The sequence below is a fragment of the Rhinoderma darwinii genome, unplaced genomic scaffold (assembly GCF_050947455.1).
Source record: "Rhinoderma darwinii isolate aRhiDar2 unplaced genomic scaffold, aRhiDar2.hap1 Scaffold_546, whole genome shotgun sequence".
NCBI classification, from domain to species: Eukaryota; Metazoa; Chordata; class Amphibia; order Anura; family Rhinodermatidae; genus Rhinoderma; species Rhinoderma darwinii.
The window spans coordinates 171150-190890 of NW_027464096.1; the positions used below are offsets into that span (position 1 = coordinate 171150).

The 19741-nt window shown below is 51.2% G+C and overlaps 6 non-coding genes and 6 pseudogenes across 6 annotated transcripts; all 12 read right to left on the bottom strand.

Annotated features, from left to right (window-relative positions):
* Positions 1–759: 759 nt before the first annotated feature.
* Positions 760–829, bottom strand: LOC142723042 (U2 spliceosomal RNA; annotated as a pseudogene).
* Positions 830–2163: 1334 nt separating this feature from the next.
* Positions 2164–2345, bottom strand: LOC142722995 (U2 spliceosomal RNA). The gene has a single exon (XR_012875248.1). It is a non-coding gene; the product is annotated as a U2 spliceosomal RNA (small nuclear RNA).
* A 775-nt stretch (positions 2346–3120) lies between these two features.
* Positions 3121–3190, bottom strand: LOC142723043 (U2 spliceosomal RNA; annotated as a pseudogene).
* Positions 3191–4521: 1331 nt separating this feature from the next.
* Positions 4522–4703, bottom strand: LOC142722997 (U2 spliceosomal RNA). The gene has a single exon (XR_012875251.1). It is a non-coding gene; the product is annotated as a U2 spliceosomal RNA (small nuclear RNA).
* A 787-nt stretch (positions 4704–5490) lies between these two features.
* Positions 5491–5560, bottom strand: LOC142723045 (U2 spliceosomal RNA; annotated as a pseudogene).
* Positions 5561–6878: 1318 nt separating this feature from the next.
* On the bottom strand, positions 6879–7060 carry LOC142722998 (U2 spliceosomal RNA). The gene has a single exon (XR_012875252.1). It is a non-coding gene; the product is annotated as a U2 spliceosomal RNA (small nuclear RNA).
* A 787-nt stretch (positions 7061–7847) lies between these two features.
* Positions 7848–7917, bottom strand: LOC142723047 (U2 spliceosomal RNA; annotated as a pseudogene).
* A 1336-nt stretch (positions 7918–9253) lies between these two features.
* Positions 9254–9435, bottom strand: LOC142722999 (U2 spliceosomal RNA). Its single transcript, XR_012875253.1, has one exon. It is a non-coding gene; the product is annotated as a U2 spliceosomal RNA (small nuclear RNA).
* Positions 9436–10222: 787 nt separating this feature from the next.
* Positions 10223–10292, bottom strand: LOC142723048 (U2 spliceosomal RNA; annotated as a pseudogene).
* A 1364-nt stretch (positions 10293–11656) lies between these two features.
* LOC142723000 (U2 spliceosomal RNA) lies at positions 11657–11838 on the bottom strand. Its single transcript, XR_012875254.1, has one exon. It is a non-coding gene; the product is annotated as a U2 spliceosomal RNA (small nuclear RNA).
* A 787-nt stretch (positions 11839–12625) lies between these two features.
* On the bottom strand, positions 12626–12695 carry LOC142723049 (U2 spliceosomal RNA; annotated as a pseudogene).
* Positions 12696–14045: 1350 nt separating this feature from the next.
* LOC142723001 (U2 spliceosomal RNA) lies at positions 14046–14227 on the bottom strand. The gene has a single exon (XR_012875255.1). It is a non-coding gene; the product is annotated as a U2 spliceosomal RNA (small nuclear RNA).
* Positions 14228–19741: the final 5514 nt, after the last annotated feature.

Genomic DNA, 19741 nt, shown 5'->3' on the forward strand with positions numbered 1-19741 from the left:
AAAGTGCAGAGGTGCCACACAAAAAGTGCACAAGGATGCGGTCTATCGCAGCCCTTCTCTTAAAAGAGAGAGGCCCCGCATAACCATTCCCTGACCCTCCAAACCATAGGCCTAGAGGATCAAGGATCGATGGTCCCCCCTCGCCGAAGCTTAGGGAGACCCAAACACACTCCTAGGCTTCTACCTGGGCTGCCACCCCAGTGTCCACCTAGGAGCCTGCATCCTAGTTGCACCTCCCCTCCGAAGAAGGGAGGCCGGGTTGCAGGGGAAAAAGGAACCAGAAGGCCACACATTTTCCCCCTAGACCTCAGGAGGGTCCCAAAAGGGCACCGCATCCCAAAATCCTTGTGACAAACGTGACAAACACACAGTGAAAAACAAAATTAAATAAGTGGATGTGCGCTGTGATACAGCCTGGACATCCGCCAGGTATAAAAAATTCCTCATCTCCCAGCCAGAAGGCCGGGAGAATAAAGGTGTGTGCTCATATAGCGTGAAAGAGAGTGCGTGCAAGTGTGCCTTCACTCAGTGGGATCCCACCCCCAGTGAGTTAGGGCACCCCAGGGTCACCAGCCCTGGGGCACATAGCAACTCGGGCTTCCAAACTACCCGGCCTAATGACCTCGATCCGGCGGTCGCCTGGTCACCTACAAATGGTACCTTTAAACCAAATGCGTACACCAGAGCGATGACCGTTGTGGTTCCCTGCCCTCACCTCGGCGTTCTGTCATCCCCCTACGATGGCCCACGTACCACCGGCAGGGATGATTACTAACCTCAGCTTGAGCAGGTACTACACTTGATCTTAGCCAAAAGGCCGAGAAGCGATAACCCGAATGGGCCGGCCGTTGACCGAGCCTGCCTAATACTGCTGTTCACCCCTTGCAGCGATTGATTCAGCCTACTCCTAGGCAATTCCATGGGGCCCTGCAGGCTCACACACATTTACAGCTACTAAGCGGGAGGGAGGTGAATAAAGGCCGGAGAGGAAGCCAGACAGGATTTGCTTCTTTTGCTTGCACCACAATGCAGTGCTGAAAGAGGAGGAGGAATCTACATAAAAACGCCTTCCTGGCAACGCCCAAATGCCCTCCTGCCATGCAGATAAACACTGGCAGCGGCAGCAAGTGCATGCCCACAGCCACCCCTTGTTCCTTCACACCTTGTATCAGCTTTAATCCAATCCAGTCCGGTGCTGCCTGCTGAGCAGCACTGACCAACACTGCCTGGGCCCAGGCTTTTATCTCTGAGGCAGGCCCCATTATGATGTCAGAAAGCTGGCTCTGGAATCCTGAGGGCTCCACTATGACACGTGCAAAGTTCCGTCTGAACTTTATATAAGACGGTGCGGCTCAGTCAGTCACTCAGTGTTGCCTGAGAGGGCAACACTGCAACAGCCGGCCGCCAGGCTGTCTTTTTTTTGCACAGCTACTTGCCTCCAGGAGGCCACAAGAGGGAGACAAGGGACTGCAAAATGGAAAATAGGCATCCACCAACTTTACAGACAACTTCTCTTTGCTCCTACAACCTCCATCCTTGCACAGTTTGTTATTCTTCCAGGTAACATAGTAACAAATCCAAATTGCTGCTCTCTTTGTAGGCAAGCAAGGGTTTGTTGCAACTGCAATTCTTACTTCTTCTTGAAATGTAGGGACGACAGTACATTCCATCACATCCATCTAGTGTACACAGGTAGGTCCATTGTGGCGGGTAGGCGGCTGGCTGCTTTAATGGCTGTTTGCTGTTCCCCTACTCCACTCCACTCCACTATTTGACTGTGGTGCTGCATCAATCAGTGGCTGGCTCAGGTGCAGCTCTTTAACTTACCTAAAAGGGAGGGCGGAGAGAAGACAAGGAAGGTGAATGAGCTGTTCCAATGTGAAATGCCGGAAACACAGAAACACAGAAGACACACACACACACACACACACACACACACACACACACACACACACACACACACACACACACACAACAAGAGGTGGCAATGTATTAATTAATTGCATTTAATAAATGAGCTCATTATCACACATGACTGTACAAATGCATTGTCCAACAGGTGTTGAAATAATGGGATTAAAAGGGGAGATCCCATCAGAAAGACAAAAACAATAGCAAACACAAATAGCACTTTTGGAATCTGATTTTAGTCAACACATAAGGGAAGGGTGCACCGGTCCTGGAAATACTGCAATACCAGGTCAATGCGTGGAGTGGACAGAGCAAGCTCTATTTCCATCTCCCTGTTCGAAAAATCCATTTAATATATGGTCCCCAGATAGGGGACGTATCAGATATTAAACTGATAAGAACAGATTTTTTTTTTTTTTTTTTGAAAGCCCGAGTCGTGCTTTCTATCACCCAAGTGCATAAAAAGTGCAGAGGTGCCACACAAAAAGTGCACAAGGATGCGGTCTATCGCAGCCCTTCTCTTAAAAGAGAGAGGCCCCGCATAACCATTCCCTGACCCTCCAAACCATAGGCCTAGAGGATCAAGGATCGATGGTCCCCTTAGGGAGACCCAAACACACTCCTAGGCTTCTACCTGGGCTGCCACCCCAGTGTCCACCTAGGAGCCTGCATCCTAGTTGCACCTCCCCTCCGAAGAAGGGAGGCCGGGTTGCAGGGGAAAAAGGAACCAGAAGGCCACACATTTTCCCCCTAGACCTCAGGAGGGTCCCAAAAGGGCACCGCATCCCAAAATCCTTGTGACAAACGTGACAAACACACAGTGAAAAACAAAATTAAATAAGTGGATGTGCGCTGTGATACAGCCTGGACATCCGCCAGGTATAAAAAATTCCTCATCTCCCAGCCAGAAGGCCGGGAGAATAAAGGTGTGTGCTCATATAGCGTGAAAGAGAGTGCGTGCAAGTGTGCCTTCACTCAGTGGGATCCCACCCCCAGTGAGTTAGGGCACCCCAGGGTCACCAGCCCTGGGGCACATAGCAACTCGGGCTTCCAAACTACCCGGCCTAATGACCTCGATCCGGCGGTCGCCTGGTCACCTACAAATGGTACCTTTAAACCAAATGCGTACACCAGAGCGATGACCGTTGTGGTTCCCTGCCCTCACCTCGGCGTTCTGTCATCCCCCTACGATGGCCCACGTACCACCGGCAGGGATGATTACTAACCTCAGCTTGAGCAGGTACTACACTTGATCTTAGCCAAAAGGCCGAGAAGCGATAACCCGAATGGGCCGGCCGTTGACCGAGCCTGCCTAATACTGCTGTTCACCCCTTGCAGCGATTGATTCAGCCTACTCCTAGGCAATTCCATGGGGCCCTGCAGGCTCACACACATTTACAGCTACTAAGCGGGAGGGAGGTGAATAAAGGCCGGAGAGGAAGCCAGACAGGATTTGCTTCTTTTGCTTGCACCACAATGCAGTGCTGAAAGAGGAGGAGGAATCTACATAAAAACGCCTTCCTGGCAACGCCCAAATGCCCTCCTGCCATGCAGATAAACACTGGCAGCGGCAGCAAGTGCATGCCCACAGCCACCCCTTGTTCCTTCACACCTTGTATCAGCTTTAATCCAATCCAGTCCGGTGCTGCCTGCTGAGCAGCACTGACCAACACTGCCTGGGCCCAGGCTTTTATCTCTGAGGCAGGCCCCATTATGATGTCAGAAAGCTGGCTCTGGAATCCTGAGGGCTCCACTATGACACGTGCAAAGTTCCGTCTGAACTTTATATAAGACGGTGCGGCTCAGTCAGTCACTCAGTGTTGCCTGAGAGGGCAACACTGCAACAGCCGGCCGCCAGGCTGTCTTTTTTTTGCACAGCTACTTGCCTCCAGGAGGCCACAAGAGGGAGACAAGGGACTGCAAAATGGAAAATAGGCATCCACCAACTTTACAGACAACTTCTCTTTGCTCCTACAACCTCCATCCTTGCACAGTTTGTTATTCTTCCAGGTAACATAGTAACAAATCCAAATTGCTGCTCTCTTTGTAGGCAAGCAAGGGTTTGTTGCAACTGCAATTCTTACTTCTTCTTGAAATGTAGGGACGACAGTACATTCCATCACATCCATCTAGTGTACACAGGTAGGTCCATTGTGGCGGGTAGGCGGCTGGCTGCTTTAATGGCTGTTTGCTGTTCCCCTACTCCACTCCACTCCACTATTTGACTGTGGTGCTGCATCAATCAGTGGCTGGCTCAGGTGCAGCTCTTTAACTTACCTAAAAGGGAGGGCGGAGAGAAGACAAGGAAGGTGAATGAGCTGTTCCAATGTGAAATGCCGGAAACACAGAAACACAGAAGACACACACACACACACACACACACACACACACACACACACACACACACACACACACACACACACAAGAGGTGGCAATGTATTAATTAATTGCATTTAATAAATGAGCTCATTATCACACATGACTGTACAAATGCATTGTCCAACAGGTGTTGAAATAATGGGATTAAAAGGGGAGATCCCATCAGAAAGACAAAAACAATAGCAAACACAAATAGCACTTTTGGAATCTGATTTTAGTCAACACATAAGGGAAGGGTGCACCGGTCCTGGAAATACTGCAATACCAGGTCAATGCGTGGAGTGGACAGAGCAAGCTCTATTTCCATCTCCCTGTTCGAAAAATCCATTTAATATATGGTCCCCAGATAGGGGACGTATCAGATATTAAACTGATAAGAACAGATTTTTTTTTTTTTTTTTTGAAAGCCCGAGTCGTGCTTTCTATCACCCAAGTGCATAAAAAGTGCAGAGGTGCCACACAAAAAGTGCACAAGGATGCGGTCTATCGCAGCCCTTCTCTTAAAAGAGAGAGGCCCCGCATAACCATTCCCTGACCCTCCAAACCATAGGCCTAGAGGATCAAGGATCGATGGTCCCCCCTCGCCGAAGCTTAGGGAGACCCAAACACACTCCTAGGCTTCTACCTGGGCTGCCACCCCAGTGTCCACCTAGGAGCCTGCATCCTAGTTGCACCTCCCCTCCGAAGAAGGGAGGCCGGGTTGCAGGGGAAAAAGGAACCAGAAGGCCACACATTTTCCCCCTAGACCTCAGGAGGGTCCCAAAAGGGCACCGCATCCCAAAATCCTTGTGACAAACGTGACAAACACACAGTGAAAAACAAAATTAAATAAGTGGATGTGCGCTGTGATACAGCCTGGACATCCGCCAGGTATAAAAAATTCCTCATCTCCCAGCCAGAAGGCCGGGAGAATAAAGGTGTGTGCTCATATAGCGTGAAAGAGAGTGCGTGCAAGTGTGCCTTCACTCAGTGGGATCCCACCCCCAGTGAGTTAGGGCACCCCAGGGTCACCAGCCCTGGGGCACATAGCAACTCGGGCTTCCAAACTACCCGGCCTAATGACCTCGATCCGGCGGTCGCCTGGTCACCTACAAATGGTACCTTTAAACCAAATGCGTACACCAGAGCGATGACCGTTGTGGTTCCCTGCCCTCACCTCGGCGTTCTGTCATCCCCCTACGATGGCCCACGTACCACCGGCAGGGATGATTACTAACCTCAGCTTGAGCAGGTACTACACTTGATCTTAGCCAAAAGGCCGAGAAGCGATAACCCGAATGGGCCGGCCGTTGACCGAGCCTGCCTAATACTGCTGTTCACCCCTTGCAGCGATTGATTCAGCCTACTCCTAGGCAATTCCATGGGGCCCTGCAGGCTCACACACATTTACAGCTACTAAGCGGGAGGGAGGTGAATAAAGGCCGGAGAGGAAGCCAGACAGGATTTGCTTCTTTTGCTTGCACCACAATGCAGTGCTGAAAGAGGAGGAGGAATCTACATAAAAACGCCTTCCTGGCAACGCCCAAATGCCCTCCTGCCATGCAGATAAACACTGGCAGCGGCAGCAAGTGCATGCCCACAGCCACCCCTTGTTCCTTCACACCTTGTATCAGCTTTAATCCAATCCAGTCCGGTGCTGCCTGCTGAGCAGCACTGACCAACACTGCCTGGGCCCAGGCTTTTATCTCTGAGGCAGGCCCCATTATGATGTCAGAAAGCTGGCTCTGGAATCCTGAGGGCTCCACTATGACACGTGCAAAGTTCCGTCTGAACTTTATATAAGACGGTGCGGCTCAGTCAGTCACTCAGTGTTGCCTGAGAGGGCAACACTGCAACAGCCGGCCGCCAGGCTGTCTTTTTTTTGCACAGCTACTTGCCTCCAGGAGGCCACAAGAGGGAGACAAGGGACTGCAAAATGGAAAATAGGCATCCACCAACTTTACAGACAACTTCTCTTTGCTCCTACAACCTCCATCCTTGCACAGTTTGTTATTCTTCCAGGTAACATAGTAACAAATCCAAATTGCTGCTCTCTTTGTAGGCAAGCAAGGGTTTGTTGCAACTGCAATTCTTACTTCTTCTTGAAATGTAGGGACGACAGTACATTCCATCACATCCATCTAGTGTACACAGGTAGGTCCATTGTGGCGGGTAGGCGGCTGGCTGCTTTAATGGCTGTTTGCTGTTCCCCTACTCCACTCCACTCCACTATTTGACTGTGGTGCTGCATCAATCAGTGGCTGGCTCAGGTGCAGCTCTTTAACTTACCTAAAAGGGAGGGCGGAGAGAAGACAAGGAAGGTGAATGAGCTGTTCCAATGTGAAATGCCGGAAACACAGAAACACAGAAGACACACACACACACACACACACACACACACACACACACACACACACACAACAAGAGGTGGCAATGTATTAATTAATTGCATTTAATAAATGAGCTCATTATCACACATGACTGTACAAATGCATTGTCCAACAGGTGTTGAAATAATGGGATTAAAAGGGGAGATCCCATCAGAAAGACAAAAACAATAGCAAACACAAATAGCACTTTTGGAATCTGATTTTAGTCAACACATAAGGGAAGGGTGCACCGGTCCTGGAAATACTGCAATACCAGGTCAATGCGTGGAGTGGACAGAGCAAGCTCTATTTCCATCTCCCTGTTCGAAAAATCCATTTAATATATGGTCCCCAGATAGGGGACGTATCAGATATTAAACTGATAAGAACAGATTTTTTTTTTTTTTTTTTGAAAGCCCGAGTCGTGCTTTCTATCACCCAAGTGCATAAAAAGTGCAGAGGTGCCACACAAAAAGTGCACAAGGATGCGGTCTATCGCAGCCCTTCTCTTAAAAGAGAGAGGCCCCGCATAACCATTCCCTGACCCTCCAAACCATAGGCCTAGAGGATCAAGGATCGATGGTCCCCCCTCGCCGAAGCTTAGGGAGACCCAAACACACTCCTAGGCTTCTACCTGGGCTGCCACCCCAGTGTCCACCTAGGAGCCTGCATCCTAGTTGCACCTCCCCTCCGAAGAAGGGAGGCCGGGTTGCAGGGGAAAAAGGAACCAGAAGGCCACACATTTTCCCCCTAGACCTCAGGAGGGTCCCAAAAGGGCACCGCATCCCAAAATCCTTGTGACAAACGTGACAAACACACAGTGAAAAACAAAATTAAATAAGTGGATGTGCGCTGTGATACAGCCTGGACATCCGCCAGGTATAAAAAATTCCTCATCTCCCAGCCAGAAGGCCGGGAGAATAAAGGTGTGTGCTCATATAGCGTGAAAGAGAGTGCGTGCAAGTGTGCCTTCACTCAGTGGGATCCCACCCCCAGTGAGTTAGGGCACCCCAGGGTCACCAGCCCTGGGGCACATAGCAACTCGGGCTTCCAAACTACCCGGCCTAATGACCTCGATCCGGCGGTCGCCTGGTCACCTACAAATGGTACCTTTAAACCAAATGCGTACACCAGAGCGATGACCGTTGTGGTTCCCTGCCCTCACCTCGGCGTTCTGTCATCCCCCTACGATGGCCCACGTACCACCGGCAGGGATGATTACTAACCTCAGCTTGAGCAGGTACTACACTTGATCTTAGCCAAAAGGCCGAGAAGCGATAACCCGAATGGGCCGGCCGTTGACCGAGCCTGCCTAATACTGCTGTTCACCCCTTGCAGCGATTGATTCAGCCTACTCCTAGGCAATTCCATGGGGCCCTGCAGGCTCACACACATTTACAGCTACTAAGCGGGAGGGAGGTGAATAAAGGCCGGAGAGGAAGCCAGACAGGATTTGCTTCTTTTGCTTGCACCACAATGCAGTGCTGAAAGAGGAGGAGGAATCTACATAAAAACGCCTTCCTGGCAACGCCCAAATGCCCTCCTGCCATGCAGATAAACACTGGCAGCGGCAGCAAGTGCATGCCCACAGCCACCCCTTGTTCCTTCACACCTTGTATCAGCTTTAATCCAATCCAGTCCGGTGCTGCCTGCTGAGCAGCACTGACCAACACTGCCTGGGCCCAGGCTTTTATCTCTGAGGCAGGCCCCATTATGATGTCAGAAAGCTGGCTCTGGAATCCTGAGGGCTCCACTATGACACGTGCAAAGTTCCGTCTGAACTTTATATAAGACGGTGCGGCTCAGTCAGTCACTCAGTGTTGCCTGAGAGGGCAACACTGCAACAGCCGGCCGCCAGGCTGTCTTTTTTTTGCACAGCTACTTGCCTCCAGGAGGCCACAAGAGGGAGACAAGGGACTGCAAAATGGAAAATAGGCATCCACCAACTTTACAGACAACTTCTCTTTGCTCCTACAACCTCCATCCTTGCACAGTTTGTTATTCTTCCAGGTAACATAGTAACAAATCCAAATTGCTGCTCTCTTTGTAGGCAAGCAAGGGTTTGTTGCAACTGCAATTCTTACTTCTTCTTGAAATGTAGGGACGACAGTACATTCCATCACATCCATCTAGTGTACACAGGTAGGTCCATTGTGGCGGGTAGGCGGCTGGCTGCTTTAATGGCTGTTTGCTGTTCCCCTACTCCACTCCACTCCACTATTTGACTGTGGTGCTGCATCAATCAGTGGCTGGCTCAGGTGCAGCTCTTTAACTTACCTAAAAGGGAGGGCGGAGAGAAGACAAGGAAGGTGAATGAGCTGTTCCAATGTGAAATGCCGGAAACACAGAAACACAGAAGACACACACACACACACACACACACACACACACACACACACACACACACACACACACACACACACACAACAAGAGGTGGCAATGTATTAATTAATTGCATTTAATAAATGAGCTCATTATCACACATGACTGTACAAATGCATTGTCCAACAGGTGTTGAAATAATGGGATTAAAAGGGGAGATCCCATCAGAAAGACAAAAACAATAGCAAACACAAATAGCACTTTTGGAATCTGATTTTAGTCAACACATAAGGGAAGGGTGCACCGGTCCTGGAAATACTGCAATACCAGGTCAATGCGTGGAGTGGACAGAGCAAGCTCTATTTCCATCTCCCTGTTCGAAAAATCCATTTAATATATGGTCCCCAGATAGGGGACGTATCAGATATTAAACTGATAAGAACAGATTTTTTTTTTTTTTTTTTGAAAGCCCGAGTCGTGCTTTCTATCACCCAAGTGCATAAAAAGTGCAGAGGTGCCACACAAAAAGTGCACAAGGATGCGGTCTATCGCAGCCCTTCTCTTAAAAGAGAGAGGCCCCGCATAACCATTCCCTGACCCTCCAAACCATAGGCCTAGAGGATCAAGGATCGATGGTCCCCCCTCGCCGAAGCTTAGGGAGACCCAAACACACTCCTAGGCTTCTACCTGGGCTGCCACCCCAGTGTCCACCTAGGAGCCTGCATCCTAGTTGCACCTCCCCTCCGAAGAAGGGAGGCCGGGTTGCAGGGGAAAAAGGAACCAGAAGGCCACACATTTTCCCCCTAGACCTCAGGAGGGTCCCAAAAGGGCACCGCATCCCAAAATCCTTGTGACAAACGTGACAAACACACAGTGAAAAACAAAATTAAATAAGTGGATGTGCGCTGTGATACAGCCTGGACATCCGCCAGGTATAAAAAATTCCTCATCTCCCAGCCAGAAGGCCGGGAGAATAAAGGTGTGTGCTCATATAGCGTGAAAGAGAGTGCGTGCAAGTGTGCCTTCACTCAGTGGGATCCCACCCCCAGTGAGTTAGGGCACCCCAGGGTCACCAGCCCTGGGGCACATAGCAACTCGGGCTTCCAAACTACCCGGCCTAATGACCTCGATCCGGCGGTCGCCTGGTCACCTACAAATGGTACCTTTAAACCAAATGCGTACACCAGAGCGATGACCGTTGTGGTTCCCTGCCCTCACCTCGGCGTTCTGTCATCCCCCTACGATGGCCCACGTACCACCGGCAGGGATGATTACTAACCTCAGCTTGAGCAGGTACTACACTTGATCTTAGCCAAAAGGCCGAGAAGCGATAACCCGAATGGGCCGGCCGTTGACCGAGCCTGCCTAATACTGCTGTTCACCCCTTGCAGCGATTGATTCAGCCTACTCCTAGGCAATTCCATGGGGCCCTGCAGGCTCACACACATTTACAGCTACTAAGCGGGAGGGAGGTGAATAAAGGCCGGAGAGGAAGCCAGACAGGATTTGCTTCTTTTGCTTGCACCACAATGCAGTGCTGAAAGAGGAGGAGGAATCTACATAAAAACGCCTTCCTGGCAACGCCCAAATGCCCTCCTGCCATGCAGATAAACACTGGCAGCGGCAGCAAGTGCATGCCCACAGCCACCCCTTGTTCCTTCACACCTTGTATCAGCTTTAATCCAATCCAGTCCGGTGCTGCCTGCTGAGCAGCACTGACCAACACTGCCTGGGCCCAGGCTTTTATCTCTGAGGCAGGCCCCATTATGATGTCAGAAAGCTGGCTCTGGAATCCTGAGGGCTCCACTATGACACGTGCAAAGTTCCGTCTGAACTTTATATAAGACGGTGCGGCTCAGTCAGTCACTCAGTGTTGCCTGAGAGGGCAACACTGCAACAGCCGGCCGCCAGGCTGTCTTTTTTTTGCACAGCTACTTGCCTCCAGGAGGCCACAAGAGGGAGACAAGGGACTGCAAAATGGAAAATAGGCATCCACCAACTTTACAGACAACTTCTCTTTGCTCCTACAACCTCCATCCTTGCACAGTTTGTTATTCTTCCAGGTAACATAGTAACAAATCCAAATTGCTGCTCTCTTTGTAGGCAAGCAAGGGTTTGTTGCAACTGCAATTCTTACTTCTTCTTGAAATGTAGGGACGACAGTACATTCCATCACATCCATCTAGTGTACACAGGTAGGTCCATTGTGGCGGGTAGGCGGCTGGCTGCTTTAATGGCTGTTTGCTGTTCCCCTACTCCACTCCACTCCACTATTTGACTGTGGTGCTGCATCAATCAGTGGCTGGCTCAGGTGCAGCTCTTTAACTTACCTAAAAGGGAGGGCGGAGAGAAGACAAGGAAGGTGAATGAGCTGTTCCAATGTGAAATGCCGGAAACACAGAAACACAGAAGACACACACACACACACACACACACACACACACACACACACACACACACACACACACACACACACACACACACACACACACACACACACACACACAACAAGAGGTGGCAATGTATTAATTAATTGCATTTAATAAATGAGCTCATTATCACACATGACTGTACAAATGCATTGTCCAACAGGTGTTGAAATAATGGGATTAAAAGGGGAGATCCCATCAGAAAGACAAAAACAATAGCAAACACAAATAGCACTTTTGGAATCTGATTTTAGTCAACACATAAGGGAAGGGTGCACCGGTCCTGGAAATACTGCAATACCAGGTCAATGCGTGGAGTGGACAGAGCAAGCTCTATTTCCATCTCCCTGTTCGAAAAATCCATTTAATATATGGTCCCCAGATAGGGGACGTATCAGATATTAAACTGATAAGAACAGATTTTTTTTTTTTTTTTTTGAAAGCCCGAGTCGTGCTTTCTATCACCCAAGTGCATAAAAAGTGCAGAGGTGCCACACAAAAAGTGCACAAGGATGCGGTCTATCGCAGCCCTTCTCTTAAAAGAGAGAGGCCCCGCATAACCATTCCCTGACCCTCCAAACCATAGGCCTAGAGGATCAAGGATCGATGGTCCCCCCTCGCCGAAGCTTAGGGAGACCCAAACACACTCCTAGGCTTCTACCTGGGCTGCCACCCCAGTGTCCACCTAGGAGCCTGCATCCTAGTTGCACCTCCCCTCCGAAGAAGGGAGGCCGGGTTGCAGGGGAAAAAGGAACCAGAAGGCCACACATTTTCCCCCTAGACCTCAGGAGGGTCCCAAAAGGGCACCGCATCCCAAAATCCTTGTGACAAACGTGACAAACACACAGTGAAAAACAAAATTAAATAAGTGGATGTGCGCTGTGATACAGCCTGGACATCCGCCAGGTATAAAAAATTCCTCATCTCCCAGCCAGAAGGCCGGGAGAATAAAGGTGTGTGCTCATATAGCGTGAAAGAGAGTGCGTGCAAGTGTGCCTTCACTCAGTGGGATCCCACCCCCAGTGAGTTAGGGCACCCCAGGGTCACCAGCCCTGGGGCACATAGCAACTCGGGCTTCCAAACTACCCGGCCTAATGACCTCGATCCGGCGGTCGCCTGGTCACCTACAAATGGTACCTTTAAACCAAATGCGTACACCAGAGCGATGACCGTTGTGGTTCCCTGCCCTCACCTCGGCGTTCTGTCATCCCCCTACGATGGCCCACGTACCACCGGCAGGGATGATTACTAACCTCAGCTTGAGCAGGTACTACACTTGATCTTAGCCAAAAGGCCGAGAAGCGATAACCCGAATGGGCCGGCCGTTGACCGAGCCTGCCTAATACTGCTGTTCACCCCTTGCAGCGATTGATTCAGCCTACTCCTAGGCAATTCCATGGGGCCCTGCAGGCTCACACACATTTACAGCTACTAAGCGGGAGGGAGGTGAATAAAGGCCGGAGAGGAAGCCAGACAGGATTTGCTTCTTTTGCTTGCACCACAATGCAGTGCTGAAAGAGGAGGAGGAATCTACATAAAAACGCCTTCCTGGCAACGCCCAAATGCCCTCCTGCCATGCAGATAAACACTGGCAGCGGCAGCAAGTGCATGCCCACAGCCACCCCTTGTTCCTTCACACCTTGTATCAGCTTTAATCCAATCCAGTCCGGTGCTGCCTGCTGAGCAGCACTGACCAACACTGCCTGGGCCCAGGCTTTTATCTCTGAGGCAGGCCCCATTATGATGTCAGAAAGCTGGCTCTGGAATCCTGAGGGCTCCACTATGACACGTGCAAAGTTCCGTCTGAACTTTATATAAGACGGTGCGGCTCAGTCAGTCACTCAGTGTTGCCTGAGAGGGCAACACTGCAACAGCCGGCCGCCAGGCTGTCTTTTTTTTGCACAGCTACTTGCCTCCAGGAGGCCACAAGAGGGAGACAAGGGACTGCAAAATGGAAAATAGGCATCCACCAACTTTACAGACAACTTCTCTTTGCTCCTACAACCTCCATCCTTGCACAGTTTGTTATTCTTCCAGGTAACATAGTAACAAATCCAAATTGCTGCTCTCTTTGTAGGCAAGCAAGGGTTTGTTGCAACTGCAATTCTTACTTCTTCTTGAAATGTAGGGACGACAGTACATTCCATCACATCCATCTAGTGTACACAGGTAGGTCCATTGTGGCGGGTAGGCGGCTGGCTGCTTTAATGGCTGTTTGCTGTTCCCCTACTCCACTCCACTCCACTATTTGACTGTGGTGCTGCATCAATCAGTGGCTGGCTCAGGTGCAGCTCTTTAACTTACCTAAAAGGGAGGGCGGAGAGAAGACAAGGAAGGTGAATGAGCTGTTCCAATGTGAAATGCCGGAAACACAGAAACACAGAAGACACACACACACACACACACACACACACACACACACACACACACACACACACACACACACACACACACACACACACACACAACAAGAGGTGGCAATGTATTAATTAATTGCATTTAATAAATGAGCTCATTATCACACATGACTGTACAAATGCATTGTCCAACAGGTGTTGAAATAATGGGATTAAAAGGGGAGATCCCATCAGAAAGACAAAAACAATAGCAAACACAAATAGCACTTTTGGAATCTGATTTTAGTCAACACATAAGGGAAGGGTGCACCGGTCCTGGAAATACTGCAATACCAGGTCAATGCGTGGAGTGGACAGAGCAAGCTCTATTTCCATCTCCCTGTTCGAAAAATCCATTTAATATATGGTCCCCAGATAGGGGACGTATCAGATATTAAACTGATAAGAACAGATTTTTTTTTTTTTTTTTTGAAAGCCCGAGTCGTGCTTTCTATCACCCAAGTGCATAAAAAGTGCAGAGGTGCCACACAAAAAGTGCACAAGGATGCGGTCTATCGCAGCCCTTCTCTTAAAAGAGAGAGGCCCCGCATAACCATTCCCTGACCCTCCAAACCATAGGCCTAGAGGATCAAGGATCGATGGTCCCCCCTCGCCGAAGCTTAGGGAGACCCAAACACACTCCTAGGCTTCTACCTGGGCTGCCACCCCAGTGTCCACCTAGGAGCCTGCATCCTAGTTGCACCTCCCCTCCGAAGAAGGGAGGCCGGGTTGCAGGGGAAAAAGGAACCAGAAGGCCACACATTTTCCCCCTAGACCTCAGGAGGGTCCCAAAAGGGCACCGCATCCCAAAATCCTTGTGACAAACGTGACAAACACACAGTGAAAAACAAAATTAAATAAGTGGATGTGCGCTGTGATACAGCCTGGACATCCGCCAGGTATAAAAAATTCCTCATCTCCCAGCCAGAAGGCCGGGAGAATAAAGGTGTGTGCTCATATAGCGTGAAAGAGAGTGCGTGCAAGTGTGCCTTCACTCAGTGGGATCCCACCCCCAGTGAGTTAGGGCACCCCAGGGTCACCAGCCCTGGGGCACATAGCAACTCGGGCTTCCAAACTACCCGGCCTAATGACCTCGATCCGGCGGTCGCCTGGTCACCTACAAATGGTACCTTTAAACCAAATGCGTACACCAGAGCGATGACCGTTGTGGTTCCCTGCCCTCACCTCGGCGTTCTGTCATCCCCCTACGATGGCCCACGTACCACCGGCAGGGATGATTACTAACCTCAGCTTGAGCAGGTTTTTTGATTGAAAAATGCTTTATTGACAATCAATCGTCATCATACAAACATTACTGCGACACAGCGCAAGCCATGAAGCAGCAAATAATAAATAATAACAGTCGTCAAACATAACATGACAGTATAATACACAGTACAGGCTAGCCTATGCTATACATTACACCACATGCTACACTAACATTCTTGCATTCACTAAAGCCAAACAACAAAGCATTACAGACAAGTGATGGGATAGGGGAGTGGGTAGGAGGGGGTAGGGAAGGGGGAAATCACAGGCCCGAAGCTTTATTGAAAGACAACACACAAGAAGGGAGAGTGGGGGGAAGGGGAGTATCAGTCCTCTTCCTCATCGACGTCCGGGCTGTCCCAGGTGGAATAGTCTCTGAGCAGGCTGTGGATCAGCCTGCGGCAGTTCTGGACGGACACACTCTCTCTCCGCAAAATCAGACGGTTTCTGGCAAACCATATAGCGTCCTTAAAGCAGTTCATAAGGCGCCAGGCTTCCTGGATTGCTCCATCCGTGGTATTCCCAGGAAATAGTCCATAAAGTACCGAGCGGTACGACAGTCTGTTCCTGGGTACTGAGTCCTTGAGTTCATGTTCCAAGGCTTTCAACAGACCCTGTGCAAAGGGGCACTGCCAGAAAATGTGCAAAGATGTTTCCTCCGTGAAGGGGCACCTGGGGCAGTACCGGGTCTTGCACAGGTTGCGGGCATGCATGAATGACCTAAGAGGCAGTCCTCCCTGGATGGCCATCCATGAAATGTCCTTGTGCCCGTTGGTCAACCTGCCAGATGACACGTTAGTCCAAACAGTCTCCAACGTGTCGGCATGAAGCCCTGGAACAAACTCCAGTGAGTCCTTTGCTCTGATGTGCTTGTGGATCGTCTTAGGTTTCCACAAGTCGGGCTTAAGACCCTCCAGTTGATGCTCCCTCACAAACCGGACAACATCTCCGTAGAACCAGGGAGCGTGCCAGTTGTAAGGGAAGGAGCTGTCCCACTTGTCCCAGCCAAAACCTCGCCAGAGGGGAAGGAGGAAGTAGCGGGACATGGCCTTGCCCGCAGAGCCGTTTGCTGTCCTCAGAGTCCTACGAACACAGTCACATGCAAAAGCGATCCGCAGCAGAGTGGGAATGTCGGGTATACCCTTCCCACCTTTGCGGGGCTCCTTGTACATAACAGTCCGCTTTACTCTGTCCATTTTCGAGCCCCAGATGAAGCGAAACACAGTCCTGGTAATGGCCCTCGAGACCGTTGCAAGAGGGGGCCATGCCTGTGCAGTGTATTGTAGCACAGGCAAGACTTCGTTACGCAGGACCATTGCTTTGCCCTCAATAGTGAGTTGTCTGAGGCTCCACAGTCCGATCCTTTGGTTGACTTTGGCCAAGCGTTCTTCCCACGACTTTAGGGCTGCACCTTCCTTACCGAACCAGACTCCCAGAATTTTGATGAAGTCCGGCTTGATAGTAAAAGGGAAGGAGGCAGGAGAAGGCAGGTACCACTTTCCGAAGAGCATGGCTTCCGACTTCCCGCAGTTGACTTTTGCCCCTGAAGCGCGTCCGAACTCCTCGCAGGTCTGGACGAGTGCAGTCACCGAACTCTGGTCAGTGCAGAAGACGGTCACGTCGTCCATGTACAGCGAGCATTTGACCTCGAAGTGTCCTGGACCTGGTGCGGTGATCCCTCTGATCTCTCCATTCTGCCGGATAGCCTCTGCGAAGAGCTCTATAACACAAACAAAAAGGAGAGGTGAAAGAGGACAGCCTTGTCTAACCCCAGACGATACAGGAAAGGGGTCAGTCTTCCAGCCGTTCACCAGCACCGAGCTGTAAATGTCGCAATACATCAGGTTAACATACAAACAGAACAACCTGCCAAGCCGCAGCCTACGCAGAGCCTTACCCATGAATTCGTGAGAGACCCGGTCAAAAGCCTTCTCCTGATCCAGACTGACCAGGGCCGCGTGTGTACGGCGGCTTTGCATGTAATGCACCGTGTCCCTCACCAGGGCAAGACTGTCGGCCACCCTACGGCCAGGAATGCCGCAGGTTTGGTCCGATCCGATGATCCGTCCGATGACAACCTTCAGTCTGTTGGTCAATACTTTGGCGAGGATCTTGTAGTCCACGTTCAGGAGAGAGATGGGACGCCAGTTTTTCAGGTCACATCTCTCCCCCTTCCGCTTATACAAGATCGTGATCATGCCTTCTCTCAAGGACGGTGGCATTCTACCCTCCACCACCATCTCCTCATAGAGCTCCAGCAGGTCCGGACAGATCAAGTCCCCCAGCGCTACATAGAGCTCTGCTGGGAGACCATCACTGCCCGGGGTCCTGCCGGGTCTGAAGGATTTAGCGGCAGAGAGCAGTTCCTCCACCGTCAGGGGTACGTCCATAGCCTCCGTACCTGCAGGATCAAGATGATTAGTGATACCTGACAGGAATTTATCGGCGGCTTCGGGGTCAGTGGTTTTCCGGGAGTAGAGGCTTCGGTAGTAGTCTGTGACGACTCCCATCACCTCCTTCTTCCCAGAATGCATGTTTCCGGTCTCATCTCGGAGTTCCTTCAGGGGCGTGTGGCCGGCATGGAGTTTCCTGAAAAAGAACGAGTTACATTTCTCACCCTTCTCCAGGTTCTCCACCTTGGAACGAAAGACAATTCGCTTGGATTCCTCCTCAAAGTGCCCTTTCAGGCCCTTTTTGGCTTCCTCCAGCTCCTTCCTGACGTCCCAGCCACATTGAAGGAGGTCTTGCAGGGATCGCAGCTGACGCTGCATCTCTCTGAAGTCTCTCTTCCTCTCACACGCCTGTTGGCGACTTTTTGCCTGAAAGAAACAACGAAATTCAACTTTAACATATTCCCACCAGTCACAGGTTTTGTCAAAGAAAACTTTATCATTCCTCCAAACAATATAGGCGTCTCTAAGTTCCGCCAGTACCTCCTCTCTTTCCAGCAGGGCACAATTCAGCTTCCAGGAGCCAGGGCCGGGAGGAAAACCGTGGCCGATGGCACCCTGGAAGAGAATGGCCCTGTGGTCAGAGAAGAAGCAGGGGACCATGGAGTGCCCATGCTGCTTGACTGCCCGGGAGGTGAACACAAAGTCAATCCGAGAACGAAGTGAGCCATCGGGTCGGCTCCATGAATAGTTCACAGAGCCGATCCCCATGGAGCCCACAACGTCCTGCAAGGATGCTTCGGTTACCATCTCGATAAGCAGTTTGGAACTGACATCCAGCTTGATTGAAGTGCCGGAACTTCGTCCATCCTCTTCGATGGGGCAGTTGAAGTCCCCGGCCATCACCACTGCCCTAGTGGTGGCGAGCTGGGTCCGCAGGGTCTGGAATAGTTCCAGGCGCTCAGCCTTCATAGGGGGGGCGTACACGTTGATGAGCCTAATCGGCTCTCCTGCCCAGGAACCGTCTACGACCAACAAGCGGCCGCAGGCGAGCTCCTGGACAGAGTCAACAGTAAATACGCCTCCCCTAATCAGGATGGCAACCCCTGCAGACTTACAGTCGCCCCCACCAGACCAGTAGGACGGGCCATGGGTCCACTGCCTGGCCAGATGATGGTATGACCTGGAAGAGGGGAGAGTACATTCCTGCAGCATAAATACATCACTCGACTGCTTGGAAAGAAAAGTTAGCACCATCTGACATCTAGTCCTATCTCTAACACTCCTCACATTGAGGCTAAAGATGTTAAGTTTAGCAGCCATGGGGGAGAATAAAGAAGGTTAGTGCAAACGATACACCTTAGTTACCAGTCCGGTCGGGCGGATCCTCCTCGCCTGGCGGGTCCGAAAGATCCAGCAGGCCCTCTGACAGAAATTGTTCCAGGATTGTAGCCACCTGGATGTCTGTTGTGAAGTCGATGACCTCAGGTTCAGACACGAGTTCCTCCACCATCTGCTCCATTTCCTCCTGCTGCGCAAGGGAGTCTTCGCAGATTTCCACGACTTGTCGCTTTGAGGACTCAGCCGCTGGGCTGTCCCTCACCTTTCTCTTCCTCTGGATGGCACCTGAGGAGACAAGAGGGGGAAAATCCTCCAGGGAGAGGACTCCAGCAGCTGGAGGGGAAGATGTTAGTGCTGCTGGAGCTGGGGAGAAGGGAGGCTGGGTTGGGAGAGGTGCAGGTGACAGGACCACTGAGATGGGTGGGTAGGAGAAGGTGAGAGCCTCAGTGGGGGTGACAGGGGTTGGGGACGGGGGGGTGGGGAGGGCCGGGCGAGGGAGGGTGGGAAGGGTAGGGCGAGGGAGGGCCGGGAGGCGGGGGGGAGGGACTGTCGTCTTCTTACCATCCTTCTTATTCCCGGTCTTCTGCGCCGCTGGAGCTCTGGTTGGGGCGGGGTTCCCTCTGGCCGGAGCTTTCGCCGCTACAGTTGCCCAGGATCGATCCCTCTTCGGGCAGTCCTTGTAAGAGTGGGCTGCTTGTCCGCAGAGGTTGCACATTGTCCGTTTCGGGCAGTCTTTGGTCTCGTGTCCTGTTACCCGGCAGTTCTTGCAGGCGTCCTCCTTGCAGTCCTTCACCGAATGACCCTTCTTGCTGCATCTCCTGCAGATCTGCGGCATGTCCGGGTAGTAGATGAGGCCGTAGGAGTTGCCCAGCGAGAATGACTGGGGCAGGTGCTGGAGGCCGTCTTCCGCGTTCGAATCCTTGTTCAGTCGGACGATTACCGACCACTTGCCAGTC